We start from the raw sequence: 20,768 nt of genomic DNA, 5'->3' as shown, positions 1-20,768 counted from the left end.
TAGGGAAATGCAGCCAAGAATTTTTCAGCAATTGACTATGAGCACCATATAGTTATTTGCACCACAGAAAAGATAAAACGGTGAAGAAGTTTGTATCCAGCTGACCTAAACTAAATAGATGTGACAACAACAACAGAAAAAGCAGGTAGGAGGATCAGGACTTCTGGACTTTCTCTGAGGATAAACTAAGATTTTGCTGCTGGATATTAATGAATTTAGCAACAGAAAAGAGCAGACTAATGAATAAACCAAGAGCCTATATTCTCTGCAGAAAAACTACATCCTAGTTAAATCATTTGCTACCTACTCAAAAAATAAAAATGAAAGCTCAACAATATATAAAAATGAGAATGTGGAAATAACCACCAGCATAGGGAATTAAAATAATTATGAGCTTACTTTGTTTATATGGATACAAAAGTGTTTTGAAAATCCAACAGAGTGTTTTTGATAAAAATATAAATATGCTCATTGCCTTAATAAAATTCTCAGTGAACTATTATCTCCAAACATCTACTGAGCAATTGTACAGATAAAGTCTTCCAAATATATGTGAAAAGAAAGAAGAAAATCTGTTTTTACTGTTTCAATTGTGAACTTCCTTGGTTCAAAACTTATCTTCAACCAGCTTTACTGGAATTTCTCAACCTCTTGGCACCTCTATTCTGTAATGTGCAAAATGAAGGTGCTAATAGTATTTCCTTCATGGGTGTATGATGATCACTAAATGATTTAACATTTGTGAAGCATTTAGGACAGTTCTTGGTGCATAGTACTAGGTAAGTTTTGTTAAATAAAATCAAATATCTAATAAATACAATGATTTTTTAAAACCACTGAAATTTTATTTACAAATCTTAATGTACATTTACCAACATTAGCAAAATCATTTCATCAGTGCAATAAATGGATAATATACAATGAAAAACAGATTACACACCAAAATTCAATGATAATAGTCTAGGATTACAACTTACTAAATTTAAATATGAAATTATGTAAGTTGTTTGACAATATTTCCTGATAAAAGTTTCTAAAAAACAAAATTATGTCAAAAACATATTTCTCAATAATTATTACTTATGTAGACATAGGAGATTCAAACAATTTGAAAAGAAACAAGTGAAAACATAAATACAGTATTTAATTGAATTTTTTTCTAAAAACTAACGCTACAGGCAACAAATGCTTTTAAAGACATTTTCAAAAAGACTCTGGAGAAATAGACATTTTCCACAGAAGAATTCCCTTTGAACTGAGAAAAAAAACCTAATCTGTATAGAATTAATGCTTTTTAAAAATCAAATTGTGCTACATTTAAAGTGCCCAAAGCAAACAGAAGTAATAACATATTCCTTATGTTCCCTTTATGTTAATAACCATATTTTTAAGAATAGTGAGACCACAAAAGTTATTTTGGTTCAATCATCATCAATATAAATTCCAATATTGTGAATTTCATGCTTGCAAATAGAACTTTTTGCTTACCATGAATTATTTTCCAATTTTAAACTAAGTCTAGAATCATGAGATAACCTTTGGCTGGACATCTTGAATTTCTTTCTTTTTTTTTTTTTTTTTAGGTTTTTAATGTTTATTTATTTGAGAGAGAGAGAGACAGAGATAGAATGCAGAATTTGAGCAGGGGAGGTGCAGAGAGAAAGAGAGACAGAATCTCAAGCAGGCTCCAGGCTCTGCGCTGTCAGCACAAAGCTTGATACAGGGCTCAAACTCACAAACTGAAATGAAAGATCGTGAGCTGAGTCGAAGTCGGACACTCAACCGACTGAGCCACCCAGGGGCCCCTGGACATCTTGAATTTCTATATTAAACAAACAAATAAACACAAAAAGGACATATACAGAGAAAAGGTAGTATTGTTTTTTTCTTAGTTCTATATTTTTAGTTTATCTTTACATGACGTATTTTTTTAAAAAAACACTCCTCAATCTCATATTCAAGAGAAATAAAATAGTAAGCAGTTGTTGAGAACTTCATATATTTCCCAAATTAAGTAAGGATATATTGGAACTGAGAAAAAAAAAGCGTTCTCTCTTTCAGAAGCTTATGATCCAGTTGGAGGGAACAACACAGCCATAGTTGAAACAGTTTGAGAACATGCTGTACTTAAGGTATAATGGCACTGTAGTGTCAGAGAAGAAAAGTGGTATATGAGGTCCTAGGGAGGAGGTAAGACTTGAGCTGAGCCTAGAAGGTTCAGGGGATCTGAACGGGTATCAGGGATAGCAGGGAGGGCCATGATATTAAGATGAAAGGCAGAATCTTATTTTTGTGTTGTACTGTGGAAATTGTCCTATCTGGAGTCTAGAATGTTTAATCAGGAAGTGATATTTTATGATAAGATTCAGTTCATATTATAAGTCAGTCTCTATAATATAAAAGAAAGTTATAGGCAGCATTAGAAGTTAGTGTAGTCAACTTGAGGCAGGAGCTATAGGAAATTTAAAGTTCTTGAGCAGTAAAGTAATGTAAGGAAAGACAAGTCTGAGAAAATAATTTGGATTCAAAGAAAGAAAGTCTTAGGGTCAGGGAGATATGCCAGGGATCTGTTGTAACACGCCAGGTATTAGAAGGTATAGTAGTTTTTAAATGTGCATACAAATTCTTTAAGACTCCTCCCTTTAGTAAGTGTAGCCTAATTCCTCTTTCCTTGAGTCAACTAGATTTAATGGCTCTTAAATTTAGTGTATTCCAACAATAGAATAAGGTAGAAGTGACAGTATGTCACTTATGAGACTATGTCATAAAAATATACTGTGGATTCCTCCTTGTTTTCTTTCTTGGGGTAATTAACCAGCATGTCATGAGTATTTCTCTGGAGGGACTCATGTGAGGAGGAGTTGAGGTTTCCAACCAACACACCACTAGAAACTGAAATTTCCATATCACAGCCATATGAATGAACCTTCTTGAAGTATATTCTCCAACCACGGTCAAGCCTTCAGATGACTACAGCTATTGCCAATATTCTGACTACAACTTCATGAGAGACTATGAACCAGAACTAGCTAAGCCAGTCCCAGATACCTGACACTTGAAAATTATGGGAGATAGTAAATATTTGTTCTTTTAAGCAACTTATTTTTGTTGTAATTTGGTATACCACAACAGAAACAAATAACGAAATGAAGGTCTAAAAGAGATAATAAGAAATTGGTTGGTTTTCTGTTGTTGTTTTTATTGCTTTTGTTTTTATTGCTATTGTTTTTATTGCTGTTGTTTTGCTAGTTTATATATATATATATGTATATATTATTTATATTTATGTATTTTATTAAACATTTATATATAATATATATATGTGTATATATATATATATATATATATATACACACACACACACATATGTATTTAGAGAGTGTGGATAGAAATGTGGTATAATGCAACAGGTTGACAATTTCAAGTAAAAAATGTTTCAGATGATTGACGTAATGTAGTAGCTTTGGGAAGGTTGGAAGGTAGCCTCGTTCTGACCCAAAGCCATGTTGGTAAGATCAGCACTTCATGGAATCTGGTCATAGTTTTGATGACTCAAGATACAAAGAGAGTAGGCCCTAAAAAACAAACTCAGGAGATCAATGTAGGATTCAGAAAAAGAAAAACAAAACCTAGTTACGATGGGAGAAAAACTATGAAGAGAGTATGTAAACTTACCCATGCTCTAGGCCCCAGTTCAGAATCCCAAAGTTCCCATACCATGGGGAGTCAATTTATAATCAGATGTAAATTTGGCAAGTATAGGATTAAAGCATACATACCTGATCTAAGCGGTGATAGAAACTAAAATTTCAAAAGAGAGAACCTGTTTTGTGTGACCCCCATTATCTGTATTTATTAGCTAAGGTCTCTGTGCCTTAAGCAGTGTTGAATAAATACTTACAATAATGTGTGCAAATTTCCTAGTTGACGTACCTCACAGTATATAGCCTGTTGATACTGATTATCTTTTATTTTGGTTGCTTCTTAATGATATACTGTATACATTAATCCTATTATAGATTGTCTAAAAAATCTATTATGGGTAATTTTACCCATAGAATTAGCACCATTCACTGAGTATATCTCTTATTCTGCTCTTATCAAAAGAAAAATGATGTTATTTTAAGACTTTTACATATTTGAACTCTGCAAAAATGCCTCTATGGGATTGGAAAATATAGTCAATGGACAGAGTTTTAAATATAAAATTTAGTCTTTCTGCTTTAGTTCTACAGTAAGGTAAAGATTTTACCCTGAAGATTTGGAAGAATGGTGATATTACTGACAGAAATAAAATTGTTGATATTACAGTCAATTTTGAAAGAATAAAAAGTTTGCCTAAAGTTGTGTTCCCCAAAGAGTGTTTCTCAGGATAGGAGTTCAGCAAATTAATAGAACATGTTCATAAATAGGTTCTGTAGTCAAAATATTTGAGTAGCAGAACCCTGGCACACGCATTTTGGTATATGATTTACTTAATAATCTATATGTTAATTTTCAATGTTTGAAACCTGTGATAAACTCAGTTTAAGTCATATAGATGGAAATAACACAAGAAGAGCACAAATTGAATCATGAATCTCTAAACACAGTTTAAACAATATCACGATGCTCCAAAAAATTGTAATTATCTTTACTGCACTGATTTAAAATGAGCAAAATACAAGACACTTTGTGAAATGGATCCATATGTCTCTCCCTCTATCCCTTCAATAAAATTGTATTCCAAAATTAAAATAGCTGAAAGGCATTATCTTACTATTAATTCAATAACGTGCAAACAGCTTCCTTGTGCCTAGACAAATATAAGTTGTCTGGATTGTGATTTTTTAATGATTCAATAAGTAGGAAAAAATTAGAGGGTTAATAGAGTCACTAGGCAAATGTGAATCTTGCTGTAATAGTCATTTCCCAATATTCCTAAGATACAAGAGAGGCAATTTTTATATTTTTCATGGTAAATAATCCTACTAATTAGCAAAGCAATACCCATCATGGCATGCAATGAACTAAAAGAAAGATGAGACATTTGCAATTACAGGAAATGATTAGAAAAAGGCCTCAGGATAAAAAGTATGATCCAATGTGCCCTGGTGATGTATATAATAGAATGATGTGTCTATAAAATTTTTCACTGTCCAACCATCTGTACTCTATTCAAAGCAGGTTCAAAATAGTATTCAAAAATGCTCTAGGAGATCTGAAGGTGGGGTTAAAGGTATACTTTCTGTCATTGGTGTAGACCATGTAAAAGTGAAGAATGGATTTCATTTAAAACTTTGTTTCCATGGTATTCTTATAAGTTTCAGTCATGGTAGAAATAGGCATTTGAAAATTCACAGTGTGGTATTTTCCTTCCCTTGTGAAGTTGAAAGTTCTCATATAAACATCTAAACTTTCTACATTTTTCAAACTTGTGGCACAGAAACCTCTTAGAACTATTTGTAGAACAATGACTTGGTATGCCTCATGTCAGCACACAAGTTTTTTACAACTGATTGTCAAGTTTATTTGCTATATTTATTTCAATAATAAGTAGGATTTTCAGATCAAATATATGACACCCAAATAAATTTGTATTTCATATCAACAATAAATATGTTTTTGGTGTAAGTAGCCCCTAAATATTGTATAGAACATACTTACATGCACAAAAATTCATAAATATGGTACCACTGAGAACCGGCAATTGTCTTTATAAATCAACTAAAACTTAGGTAGTATAAATGAAGGTAATGATATTAGATTAAACAAAGAGATGAGTAATAGACTATCAGAAAAATATTTTCATTTAATTCTAATAGACAATAAAACTGCTTTCCTTTAAAAAAGGCAATTCATGTGATAGAGAGGTAAATCTTAAGATTTGTTGTACTGTTTCCCTTTATGTAAATATAACATCATTTTCTGTATTTTCTACACCTCTGTTGAGTATAATTCACATGATACAAAATTCACCATATTAAGGTGTCCAATGTAGTGGTTTGTAGTATATCCACCGAATTGTACAGCCATTGCCACAATAAATTTTAGAAGATATTTATCATCACAAGAAGAAAAGTACACCCATTGGCTGTTCCTTCCCACTCCCCATACTTAACCCCAAACCCCAGGTGAGCCAACAATCTTCTGTCTTTATAGATTTGGCTGCTCTAGACATTTCATATAAATGGAATCACATAACATGTGAAACTTGGTGACTGGATTCTTTCATCAATATCATATTTTCAGAGTCCATCCATGTTGCAAAATGTGCCATATTTTATTTATTTCTATTCTTGAATAATATTCTTTCATTTATTTATTCATTCATCAGTTAATGGATATTTGATTATTTCCACTTTCAAACTATTAATAATGCTGCTATCAAAATTACATGCATGTGTTTGTGTAGACAATGTTTTCATTTCTCTTCAGTAAATACCTAGGAGTGGAATTGTTGGGTCATATGGTAACTCTGAGAGTTCTTTTGAGGACATGCCAAATTGGTTTTCTAAGTGAATGTACCATTTTATGTTCCCAACAGCAATGTACGAGGGTTCCAGTTACTCCACATCCTCTCCAATATTTTTTATTATCTGTCTTTTTGTTTATATCCATCCTAGTACAGATGAAGTGATATTTCCTGGAATATTTTTTTTCCCTAATGATAATGATGTCGGCCATCTTTTCATGTGTTTATTAGTCATTTGTATGTCTTTATTGGAGAAATGTCTATTCAAATATTTTCCCATTTACTAATTGTGCTGTGCATCCTTTTTTTATTGAACTGTATAAGAAACTGGATCCTCCCTTACAGCCTCCAGAAAGAACACAAATCTTCCAACCCAGTTTAGATCTTTTTAGAAGAAGGCTGAGGTCTCCTACTACTCCACCTTAGTGATGTCACTGCCTCCCGCAACCTTAATGAATTTATGTGTTAATTCTAACAGTTTTTGTTGTTGTCGTGTCTTTAGGGTTTTCCACATATAGGATCATATCATCTGAAATTTAATTTATTTTTAAAATTTGAATGCTTTTTATTTCTTTTTCTTGTCTACTTGCTCTGGCTAAGACTTCTAGTACTATGTTGAGAAGAAGTATCAGGAGTGGGCCTCCTTGCCTTGTACTTGATAGTAGAGGAAAAGCTTTTATTTTTTCCAATGGATTATGAAGTTAGCTGTAGGTTTTTCATATATAGCCATACCAGCTATCAAAAGTATAGTAAAAGAAGCAACTAAGATATTACAGTGGTATACTAGAAATATATATTTAAAAACAAAGGTAGTGGAGGAATGGAGGGGGGAAAAAGACATAAAACGTAGAGAAAACAAAAAGCAAAATGTTAAACAAAAATCATACTTTATCAGTAATTACGTTACAATTAAATGGACTAAACATTCCAGTCAAAAGACAGAGATTGGCACATTTCTTTTTTAAAAAAATCTAACTATGTGCTGTTTATTAGACACAATTTAGATTCAAAGATAAAATAGGTTAAAAGTAAAAGGAAGGAAAAAAGAAAAATATGTACTATGAAAACAGTAACGATAAGATAATTGTGTAAGGTCTTGTCTAAATTTTTTTTTTTTTGCATGTGGATGTTCAGTTGTTCTTGCACTATTTTTGAAAAGACTGTCTTTGCTCCATTGCATTTAGTGCTCCTTTATCAAATATCAGTTGACTATATATATTTAGGCCTATCTCTGAAATCTCTGTTCTGTTCCATTTGTCTATTCCCCTATTCTTTGGCCCAATACCACACTGTCTTCCTCTCTGTAGCTTTAGTCATGAAGTCAGGTAGAGTCAGTCCTTGAACTTTGTTCTCCTCTGATGCCGTGTTAGCTATTCTGGGTCTTTTGCCTCTCCACACAAACTTTAAAATCCGTTTGTCAATATCCAAAAATTAACTTGCTAGGATTTTGATTGGAATTGCAGTGAATCTATAGATCAATAGAAACCATTAATGTTAATAATATTGAGTTCATTTATCCATGAACATGGAATATCTTTCCATTTATTTATTTCTTTGATTTCATTCATCAAAGTTTTGTAGTCTTCCTTTTATAGATTTTGTACATATTCTGTTTGATCTATACCTAGGTGGGGGTTTTTGTGTGTATGCTAATATAAATGGTATTGTGTTTTTAATTTAAAATTCCTCTTGTTTGTTGCTAGTGTATAGGAATGTGACTGACTTTTGTATATTAACCTTGTATTCAACAACTGTGCTAGCATCATCAATTACTTCCGAAGGTTATCTTGTTAATTGTTTCAGATTTTCTGTATAGGTGATTATGCCATCTGCAAATAAATAAATTCTTGTTTCTGCCTTCACAATCTATATATTATATTATTATTATTATTATTATTATTGCTTTTCTTGTTTATTGCATAGCTAGAATATTCAGTTTGAGTTTGAAAAGCAGAGTTGAGAAGAGACATCTTTGTCTTGTAACTGATCTTTCTGAGAAAGCTTTGAGTTTCTCACTATCAACTGTGATGTTAACTGTTTTTTGTAGATATTCTTCATCAAGTTGAGGAAATTTCCCTCTTCACCTTGCCGACTGAGATTTTTTATAATGAATAAGTTTTGGATCTTGTCAAATGCCTTTTCTGCTTAATATAATCATGTGTGTTTGTTTTTTTTTTTTAGCCTGTTGATGTGGTGAGTTACATTAATTGACTTTATAAGGTTAAACTACCATCCATACCTAAGATAAATCCCACTTGATGGTGGTATACAATTCTCTTCATGTATTGTTGGATTTAATTACTAATAATTTGTTGAGATTTTTGACTTTATGATAAACAGAGATATTGATCTATAGTTTTATTTTTGTGATCTTTGTCTGGTTTTGGTATTAGGATAATGTTGACCTCAGAGAATGAGTTAGGAAGTATTCTTCTATCCTCCTAAAGTGATTGCAGAGAAATTACTTTTTTAAATGTTTGATAGAGTTCAAACATTTGTTTGGTTTGGGCCTATTGTTTGGCTTGAAAGGTTATTAATTATTGATTTGATTTACTTTATAGATATAGGCTGATTCAGATTGTCTATATCTTTTTATGTGAGTTTTAGTACATTGTGTCTTTCAGTGAATTGATCTATTTTATCTAGTACCAAATTTGTGGGTATAGAGTTAGCCATACCATTTCTTTTTTATGCTTTCAATGTTTACAAGATCCCTAACAATGTCTTTTCTTTCATTTCTGGTATTATTAATTAGTGTACCCTCTCTCTTTTTCTTAGTTAACAGCTTATCAGTGTTATTGATCTTTTCAGAAAGCCAGCTTTTGGTTTCCTTTGATATTTTCTATTAATTTCTTCTTTTTAATTTTATTGGTTTCTGCTTTAATTTTTTTTTAAATGAGATTTAATTGACATATAAAATTATATCAGTTGCAGGTATACAACATAAATATTTAATATATTTGCAAAAGAATCACCACAATAAGCTTCTTCCACATTCATTACTACAAGCCATTATACTTTTTCCCCCCCTCAGGATGAGAATTTTTAAGATCTACATCCACATCAACTTTCCAATATACAATACAATATTATTAACTATAGTCACACTGTTGTACATTACATCTCAGGATTTATTTATTTTATAACTGGAAGTTTACTCTATTCTTCATATTTCTTTTCTTCTGTATACTTTAAATTGTATTTGTCATTTTTTTCCTAGTTTCCCAAGGTGGGAGCTTAGATCATTGATTTTAGATCCTTAATTACTTTTTAAATATTAAGTAATAAGCCATTAAAAAAAATAAAATCCTTGTGTGATAGTTGGAACTGACTAGTATTTTAGGTCTCATTTAAATTATAGATAAACAAGGACAAAAACTTAATGATTTATATGACATATTCCAGCATCTTGAGTAGCATGTTGATAAATTAGCCATAAATATCTAAAAGTTCATATATTTATTTTTTATTTTGGAATCTTCAGAGGTTTTCTCAAGATTTTTGCACTTATAAAATCTCACTGGAAATGGGATCTGTCTCAATAAGATTGAACACACTACAAAAATATTGTTGGAGGAAAACCTAGTTTACTGTTTCAGATTCTTATTGCCCCTTCATGATGACAATGGGCTGAATAGATGTGACAGCACATTATAAATAGGAAGTAATGATAATTATTTTAAAAAATACAAAACTAAAAAAAATTCCTATAAGTGAAGCATTCATTTTTCCAAGTTTCCCATAAACAGTTTCCAGCATTTTTTATTCTGAAAATCAAGCACATACCACAGCATGCAATAATTTTGGAATTGATTTTACTTTTGGTAATATGTTCAATTCTGCTATAACATGAGATAGTGATTTTTTTAATGCTTTTTTTGTTTTTTTTGGGTTTTTTTTTAGTTTTGAGAGAGAGAGAGAGAGAGAGAGAGAAAACAAGTGGGGAAGGGGCAGAAGAGAGAGGGGGAGAATAAGAATACCAAGCAGGCTCCATGCTGTCAGCTGTCAGCACAAACCCCGACGTGGGGCTGGAACCCAGGAACTGTGAGATCATGGCCTGAGCTGAAATCAAGAGTTGGATGCTTATCCAACTAAGTTATCCAGGCATCCCAAGGTAGTACATTTTTAAACAGGCCAAATCGTGAAGAAATATACAAATATTGCAATAAATATGGGAGTATACCTTAAAAACTACTGGAAGTTTACTGGTAAGAGTGAGCATAAAAAGGTTTTTAGCTTGCAAATTATTGTGAATGCTATTTATCGGAATGAGGAGGGAAAGTTGAATGAAAGTTTGTCTCATAGGCGTGAGGAAAGTGGTAGGTTCTTGAGATGTGCATATGTGTGTTCCATGTACTCCTTCACCAGGAATGTGCATATGTGTGCCTGCTATATCCCTTCACTTTGGTGTATTTAGCTAAGTATATGGTTCCCATTCACCTGGTGTTTCTTGAGGGGGAAATTGTACATAGGCAATGCAGGATTTGCGTTATGTTCCAATTGTTATTCTATCAACTGCATTGGAACAAATTTGAGTTTTCAAAGCAATCATAACAGAGCTTATATCTGAAAATTTTCTACATTAAAAAAAAAAAAAAGTCTGATTGCATACTCACCGCAGATATAGGCCTGAGTAAGAGGTTGAGCAAATAAACCCTTCTTTTGTTGTTGGTAATCCAGGGACTGTTGGGTAGTCATTTGAGCTGACCCTGTTGAGGTGGCAAAGATGTGCTGGATCTGAAAATGTACCGCATGAAAGGCCAGCCACAGCATTTGTAAGCCTCAGAGAAAAACACACCTGCCCAGTAGGCCTTAACACTACAGCCATTCTTGCACTCCACTGAACCCTGGGTCACAGATACAATACAATTCTCCTAAATACTGATAAACAGGGTTTTTTCCTGGTGCTCAGGTAAACGTCTACATCTATTTTTAAGTTTTCTGGGAGAGTAATTTAAGGAAAGCTGGTTTCATTTCATGCCACCAGCCTGTTACACTAGTTAATATGTTCCTCTCTATATAAATGATATAAAAATAGAATCAAAATTTTAACAGTATCTAACATCAGAATGGCCACAAAGTCTTCATTTGCAGAATTCCATATTCTTGAAGATTTTATGTACAGTCGTAAATGTGCAAGGGGCAGTACAAGATTGATACGAGGAGGTTACAAGTTTTTAAATTATTTTTTCCTTTTTCATAAATATTTTTTAAGTCTGTGGCATGGTATCATTCATATGTTTCTTTGTTTCTGTCCTAGGTTAACATACAGCTTTACATTTTATTAGGTAAGTCATATCTTATTTTAGTATTTGTCAACTTTTTTGTTATTGGTACTGGAGTAAAAGTATGAGATATTTCTTACTTTCAACTATTCCTATTGTCCTTTGACTAAAATATTTTCAAGTTGCCTAAGTGCTTCAATTCAAGTTGCACTAGGCTTCAATTCAAGCCCAAGTGCTTAAATATTTGATACTTTTAAATGAGATTTAAAGCAGGTGTTATATTTTCTATACTTTATATACTTATATGTATTATATGTAAATGTATTTTTTATATTACTTGCAAGAAATAAAGATATAATATATACATAAGTGTATATTTATTTATATAATTTATGTATAATATAATATACAAAAACATATTTAAACATAAATATATGTAATTTGAATTATATACATGCATATGTGTACATCACTTATTTATAATTTGAAAGAGGAGAGCCACAGATATCTTCCAATGTTTTTTACATTAACATGTTTATAATTAAAAAGCAAACTTCAGAGATTACAGCACTTTCATATTATCCAAGCAGACAGAAAAAAATGTCTTTAAAACTTCATGTCTACATCTTCATGGTTCCTAAACCAAGAAGTATGTTTTCCCCCCCCCTTGGTTCCTTAAAACTTGGAGTTAAGAAAGTAATTGCATGGTACCAGCTTTAGGGACTGCCAGATGGGACTGGCATTCAGTCCTTCTTTTCTGACTAAACTTCAAGCAAAGAGAATTATCCAAATCCTATTCTCTAATTATTATTGGGAAATTCTCAACCCAAGTATTAGGCTTGTGGACAAAATTACAGGTGCAGGCATTCTTTGGGTGTTTTGTTCCCTTCTGCAGCCCATGATTATAGCTGGACTTGGACTTTACTCCCTCACATTAGAATAGGTTAAATTATACTATCAAATAGCCTAGCAATGAATTCATAGCCCTTCCATAAAAGCCCTAAGAGTTCTTCACATGTCCTGAAAGTAAATTGGATTTCCAAAGGAAATTTCCATCTGAAAAAACAAGATCTTTACCTTGCCAGCCTTTTAAATTTTCCTTAATTCAAATCTCATCTACTAAATTTAGGATTTCATTTCAAAATTTTAGTCCTTATATTATCCCTATACTCTGCTTTGGTAATATTCAAATATTTTTGCTTAAAAAACTTAAAGATGTTTTTGTCCATAATTTTATAACTTTGATATAAATTCAAAACTTCAGAATTTCACAATATCAATCTATGGCAAAGCATTTTATTTTACTTACGATTATTGTTTATAAACAACTAACTCAAGGATTAAAACAAAGCTAAGCCCATCATCTTAGGTTGAAGGCAGAGATCTCAGTTCAAAAACACTCAAATTCTCTAATTCTTTATTAAGACTTCTATTTGCATAATGGATTTAGGGAATATGTGGAAATCACATTCAAGTAAACTGCTGAACAAATAAATTCCATCATAATACATTATTTTATAACGAATCTGGTCAACTCATTCCATTAAAAGAAATAATTCAACAGGGCTGCCACGGTGGCTCAGTTGGTTCAGCCTCTGACTCTTGATTTTGGCTGAGGTCAGGATCCCAGGGTCATGGGATGGAGCCCTTTGCCTGGCTCCAAACTCAGCCTGGAGCTTGCCTAAAATTCTCTCTCACCACCTGCCCTTCTTTCCGGCTCGTGTGCTCTCTCCCTCTCTGGAAAATAAACAAACAAACAAACAAACAAAAAAATCTGGTATGACACTAATAATCTCAAAGAGGAATCAATCTAAAACTCTAAGAGTGACAACACCAAAATTCTCTGTGACACTTGCAATGTCTTACTGAGCAAATTCTGGCAGAGCAGATGAAACATAAATTAAAAAGAAGCAAGTTTAGAAAGGAAGAAAATTACCGCAGTTTATCTGTTCAGTTTTTAGTTGCCTGCCTTAGAGAAGTTCTTTATAGAGCAGGAAATGCTGATTTGAAGCTAAGAGAAAACTGGATTAGTGATAGAAATTTGGGAGCAGTTAGCACATAAATGATAATTCCAGACTTGGGGAGAGAGGACTATGAAAGTAAAGATTCCGAAGTTGTCAGGTTGTTGTGTTTTTTTTTTTTTTTTTAATCATTAGGGTGTTTATTAAATGCTTGCATTTGTAGTTGAACTTTTATTTATTTATTTATTCATTTTTCTTTTTTTTTTTTTTTTATGAAATTTATTGACAAATTGGTTTCCATACAACACCCAGTGCTCATCCCAAAAGGTGCCCTCCTCAATACCCATCACCCACCCTCCCCTCCCTCCCACCCCCCATCAACCCTCAGTTTGTTCTCAGTTTTTAATAGTCTCTTATGTTTTGGCTCTCTCCCACTCTAACCTCTTTTTTTTTTTTTTTTCCTTCCCCTCCCCCATGGGTTCCTGTTAAGTTTCTCAGGATCCACATAAGAGTGAAACCATATGGTATCTGTCTTTCTCTGTATGGCTTATTTCACTTAGCATTACACTCTCCAGTTCCATCCACGTTGCTACAAAGGGCCATATTTCATTTTTTCTCATTGCCACATAGTATTCCATTGTGTATATAAACCACAATTTCTTTATCCATTCATCAGTTGATGGACATTTAGGCTCTTTCCATAATTTGGCTATTGTTGAGAGTGCTGCTATGAACATTGGGGTACAAGTGCCCCTATGCATCAGTACTCCTGTATCCCTTGGATAAATTCCTAGCAGTGCTATTGCTGGGTCAGAGGGTAGGTCTATTTTTAATTTTCTGAGGAACCTCCACACTGCTTTCCAGAGCGGCTGCACCAATTTGCATTCCCACCAACAGTGCAAGAGGGTTCCCGTTTCTCCACATCCTCTCCAGCATCTATAGTCTCCTGATTTGTTCATTTTGGCCACTCTGACTGGCGTGAGGTGATATCTCAGTGTGGTTTTGATTTGTATTTCCCTGATAAGGAGCGACGCTGAACATCTTTTCATGTGCCTGTTGGCCATCTGGATGTCTTCTTTAGAGAAGTGTCTATTCATGTTTTCTGCCCATTTCTTCACTGGGTTATTTGTTTTTCGGGTGTGGAGTTTGGTGAGCTCTTTATAGATTTTAGATACTAGCCCTTTGTCCGATATGTCATTTGCAAATATCTTTTCCCATTCCGTTGGTTGCCTTTTAGTTTTGTTGGTTGTTTCCTTTGCTGTGCAGAAGCTTTTTATCTTCATAAGGTCCCAGTAATTCACTTTTGCTTTTAATTCCCTTGCCTTTGGGGATGTGTCGAGTAAGAGATTGCTACGGCTGAGGTCAGAGAGATCTTTTCCTGCTTTCTCCTCTAAGGTTTTGATGGTTTCCTGTCTCACATTTAGGTCCTTTATCCATTTTGAGTTTATTTTTGTAAATGGTGTGAGAAAGTGGTCTAGTTTCAACCTTCTGCATGTTGCTGTCCATATTTATTCATTTTTCTAATGGGGTAGGACTTCTCCAGTTTGTTTCAGCCCTCACTAGGCACCATCCCATTAAACAGCCTGCTCCACTGCCCTCTGGTACCTGCCTGCCCTAAAGGCAATTGATTACAAAACCCAGAAGGGGATAAGAAGAGAAAAGATTGATCTCTGAAAAACATCAACATTTAAGTAGTGGACAAAGGAAGATAATCGAGTGGATGATACTGAAAAAGGGATATCCAGGGGTGCCTGGGTGGCTCAGTTGGTTAAGCATCCGACGTCACCAGGTTGGTTCAGTTCGTGGGTTCGAGCCCTGCATTGGGCTCTGTGTTGACAGCTCAAAGCCTGGAGCCTGCTTTGGATTCTGTGTCTCCCTCTCTTTCTGTCTGTGCCCATACCCCACTTGCATTCAGTCGCTCTCTCTCAAAAGTAAACATTTTTTTTTATTTAAAAAATAAATAAATTTTTTTCCCTAGTGAAAAAGGAGATTCAGAATAAACCTGGGATTCTTCGACTGATCTGCACCCCAATTGCTGTTTCTCATTCTCATTTATATTTAATTAACTAAACAAAGAAAATAACTATTATTCTTCTTAATAATGTAGATATCCTATCACATTTTTCACTAAAGTTCCAAAGCCATTTAGAGAAACCATAATATAAAAATATTGGGGATACCAAGAGTTTAGGGTGGTTCTTCTTCATTTTTGTCCATTTCCCTCTTCCTTTTTTTTATTTGGAGAATAACTATTGCTAAAATTCCTGACACACAGAAGCTTCTAAACACGTTTATTATTTTCTTTATATAGCATAATTTCTTTTTGCACAAATTGGGAACATGGATGTGTATAATGGCATCCTTTACCTCATTAACAGCAAATTTTTGTAAAAAGGAAGGAAAATGAAAAGGAGAAGGACTGGAATGGGGAGGTATTCATTTGTCTATTTATTCTTAAAAGACAGTTCAGATTGAACTTTTTTTTTTTTTTTTTTTACTGGGCAGAAAAAAATGTGTGGAAGATTAGTAGTGAGGGAAAACTATTCCAATCTGATAATAAAACACATTATTAACTAGCAGTAATAGAAATTATACTAGACAAGGAGTAGATGTAAATTAACAGAACAAAATAGAGACTCCAGAAATGGGTCCAGATAGATGTGGGGACTTAGTTTTCAACAAATTAATCACTTAATTTGTTGAGAGTGAAGAAGTGAGAGAGAAGAGAGTGAAGAACAAGAACACTTAATGAACAATGCCTTTGGGACTGACACATATCCAGTTGGAAAAGTCATATCCCTAACTAACATACAAACGAAGACTGCCAAATGTAATTACATAAACATGTTGAAGTTGAAATAATAATAATTAGTAATAATAATAAAACACCGTTTACTTGGTAAAAATGGAAATAAAATACTGGGGGATAATTTTCATTATTAGTTTTTAGAAGAATCATGGAATTAGTTTGCCACAATAAACAGTTCATATGAGTGAGTGAGAAAAGGACATATAACCCCCCCAAAAAATGGACAAGGAAAATAAATAGGACATGAGGGCATGGAATGAGGAAAAATATTGAAAGTATGCTCAATCTCACACTTGAAAAATCCAAATTCAAATAATGAAATATGTCTTTTTGCCCAACACCTGGACACAATGGGAAAGACTGATTGCATTTATTAATCATTTTTTTTTTTTTAATTTTTTTTCAACGTTTATTTATTTTTGGGACAGAGAGAGACAGAGCATGAACGGGGAAGGGACAGAGAGAGAGGGAGACACAGAATCGGAAACAGGCTCCAGGCTCTGAGCCATCAGCCCAGAGCCCGACGCGGGGCTCGAACTCCCGGACCGCGAGATCGTGACCTGGCTGAAGTCGGACGCTTAACCGACTGCGCCACCCAGGCGCCCCTATTAATCATTTTTTTAATGAAGAAATAGCCATTCTTATATTCTATTGATGGAGGGTAAATTGGTTCAGCTTTTCGGACATCACGGCAAGAGTACTTATTACGATTTTAAATTTTCACACACTTAGATTCAGTTTCCACGCCTATGCGCCTACCCTAAAGAAATACTTGCACATGTATATACAGGCATCTATTTTAAACAATGCAACTGCAACATTGTTTGTATAATGGAAAAAAAAAAAACCCAACAACTCCATCACTATGGATATAGCTAAAGGGTACCAGTATACGAGGATGAATATATTACCCAGTAATTAAAAAGTGTAGAGCTACTTGCACCAACATTGAAATTCTCCAGGCTGCGTGGAGAAGAAGAAGTGAGGTTGAACTGAGTCTTGGGGTGGTTGTGGGGGTTGGGTTGCTACTGTTTCTATCACGGGTTCTGGATGTCCATAGCTAGACAGAATCATCACATGGGCTCTAGGGTCAGACCAGGAATCTCCAAGGGGAACAAGTTTTTCTTTTTTTCTCTTTACTGAGGCATGTTTTACATACTACGTAATTCACTCGTTTTATGTGTCCAGTTTAATCGTTTTTAGAAATTTTACCAATTTGTCCCACTGTCACTATAAATCAGTGTCACAGCATTTTCATCACCTCAGTAAGATCCCTCATGTCCTTTTACTGTTCATTCTCATTCCCACCCTCTATCCCCGACAACCATTAATTTACTGTCTCCATCGACTTGTATTTTTTTTGGACATTTCGTATAAATGGAAGCACACAGCATGTCTCACACTTTAACATGCATAGGAATCACCTGAGAAACTTGTTAAAATGCAGAGTGAGCAGGTCTGGACCAAGCCTTGAAATCTGCAGGTATAAAAAGTTGTCAGATGATGCTGATGTCCTGGGCCATGGGCCATATTTCCTGGAGCAAGTCCCTGAGGATGCTTCTGATTCATCCACGCAGCAACTTTTGAGGGCCATTGATGCATATCTGTACTCTCAGGTTTCAACAACGAACATTTGTTCCTATTTTACATCTATCATTTTTTTAAGAAGAAAATAAAGTAATAGGTAAACATACAACTATTTGGTAATACCAAGAATTTTAGTCCAATAACAATAATTGAAATTGTATTAGGTTCCTAAAACCTTTATATTTCCCTAATTTTGTCATATTTGTATTGTCTTTTCTTTTTATTTATTTATTTATTTATTTATTTATTTATTTTGAGAGACAGAGAGACAGTGTGTGTGTGTGTGTGTGTGTGTGTGTGTGTTCACAAGTGGGGGGAGGGGCAAAAGAGAGAAGAGTGAGAATCCCAAGCAGGTTCCATGCCATCAGCGTGAACCCCACGTGGGAGTTGATCCCACGAACCGCGAGATCATGACCTGAGCTGAAATCAAGAGTCAGATGGTTAAGCAACTGAGCCACCCAGGTGCCCCTGTATAGTCTTTTATATTCTAACGAGAGGTTAGTCATGAAACACAAGGATTAATTAGGGCCACAGGAACATGGAGATCCCACCTCATAGAGAGAAGAGTCTCAGGAAATAAGGAAGAAAAATATTGAAAAAGAAAAGAACACCAAATAAATTTCTAAGCCCGTGGTCAGGTGGTTGACCAAGGAAAGACTGAGGTAGGAACTCAGGCTTTCCCCTACCCTTGATACTACAAATAAGTGAGAAGAGATAGTTTACATATTTGCACCCTACTTGGCAAGTTTACTTTTAGTGCCTGACCTTAAATTGTTAGTGGTTGGACCAATTCATTTATGTTTTCAGATTGGCATTTTCTATCTGTTGTATAACATGAACTCTGAAGGCAGCATTTTCTAATATAATGTATATCTATTTGGGGCCTGAAGAATGCATCACCAGTTATATTAGCATTTGGTTTCTCCCTGGGCAAATATCCTGCTACGAACACAAAGAAAGAACAGTAGTAGATGTCTAGAACACTGTTATCCTTATTGTGAACTCTTGGTTGAGTAAATCTAAATTGTATTCTTTTTTTTTTTTTAATTTTTTTTTCAACGTTTATTTATTTTTGGGACAGAGAGAGACAGAGCATGAGCGGGGGAGGGGCAGAGAGAGAGGGAGACACAGAATCGGAAACAGGCTCCAGGCTCTGAGCCATCAGCCCAGAGCCCGACGCGGGGCTCGAACTCATGGACCGCGAGATCGTGACCTGGCTGAAGTCGGACACTTAACCGACTGCGCCACCCAGGCGCCCCTAAATTGTATTCTTTTAATCCACACCAGTCAATTTTATTTATAGTGTATTTACCATTGTTCATCTCCCTCTTCTTTTCAGTACGACTATTGAATTTCTGTATGATGAAAAGCTGTGGTTTGGGTAATCCAAAGCCATAGTTAAATCAAAGTATCTCGTTTGGAAATGTTTTATCAAATTCTATTGCCGTTAGCTTGAGTCTCCAAAGGCTAGAATTTAGGTACAAGGAATGTTGGGACTATAAAAGTTATCTGAGGAATATCAGAAAGAAAGGAATATAATATATATTATTAATTTTCCACTGCTTTTTGCATCCTTCCAAGTATAATATTTTTCATTTCAATCATTATTTGTTTTGTACGACAATAAAATATCTTTTGACCTGTGATTTTATAATACAAAGAATTTATCGTCTCTCTAATGACCTTAGCAGGTAAATTGAAGTTTTGTCTTAGGAAATGTTTATATATTTGAGCACATATTATCACTTCCAAATATATTTGAGCACATATTATCACTTCTAAAAATGTCCATAAGTAACAAAACTTGAGGAACTCCTGGGTGACTCAGTCAGTTAAGGGTCCAACTTCAGCTCAGGTCATGATCTCGGGCTTTGTGGGTTCAAACCCCACATCAGGCTCTGTGCTGACAGCTCAGAGCCTGGAGCGTGCTTCAGATTCTGTGTCTCCCCCCTCTGCCATCCCCCACTCGCACTTGTGTCTCTCTCTCTCTCAAAAATAAATATACATTAAAAAGATTTAAAAAAAATAAAAAAAACATTGAAAGCAGAAAAAACTTTATATTTGAGGATGCTCATCACTTTGTTATATATAAGAGAAATTGCTAAAAATAATCTAAATGCTGTATAATATGGAAATGGCTAAGTAATTATGGTATATCTGCTTGATTAAATGAGCAAAACTTAAAAATAGTTTTGGTGGTAAATTTTAACATGTATTGACTATAACTGTATTCATTAACTTATTCATATATTTAGCAAATTTTTTTAGTATATGCCAGGCACTATATAATAAAATAAACATTTATTTGATAATAAGTTCTGAGAAGCAGCATGGAAAATTACTAATTATATGTTACTGAAACTGTTTTAGTACCACAACAACAGAAATTATAAATACAAAAGGATCAGAAGAAAAGGTAGTAACTATGAAAAATGGATGTTTATCTTCCAATCTTCAGCATTTTATCATTTATATACTGATTCTTACAAGGACAATTTAAAAAATTTAAGAAATAGGTACAGCTTGAAAACCATGGCTTATAAAAATTAGTGACAAAAGAATTAAAATACATTTTCTAAGACACACGTATATAAGTATATAAAATAATATATATATGTATAAAGATGTATATAAATATGTATATATTTTTTAAAATGTACTGTCTTTTTCAGTTCTCTATTCTCTTTATGCATAACAGAGCTTGTCTACTCTAGTTATTTTCTGTTTCAATA

The sequence above is a fragment of the Lynx canadensis genome, chromosome B2, assembly GCF_007474595.2.
Source record: "Lynx canadensis isolate LIC74 chromosome B2, mLynCan4.pri.v2, whole genome shotgun sequence".
NCBI classification, from domain to species: domain Eukaryota; kingdom Metazoa; phylum Chordata; class Mammalia; order Carnivora; family Felidae; genus Lynx; species Lynx canadensis.
This window is presented reverse-complemented; position numbering follows the sequence as displayed.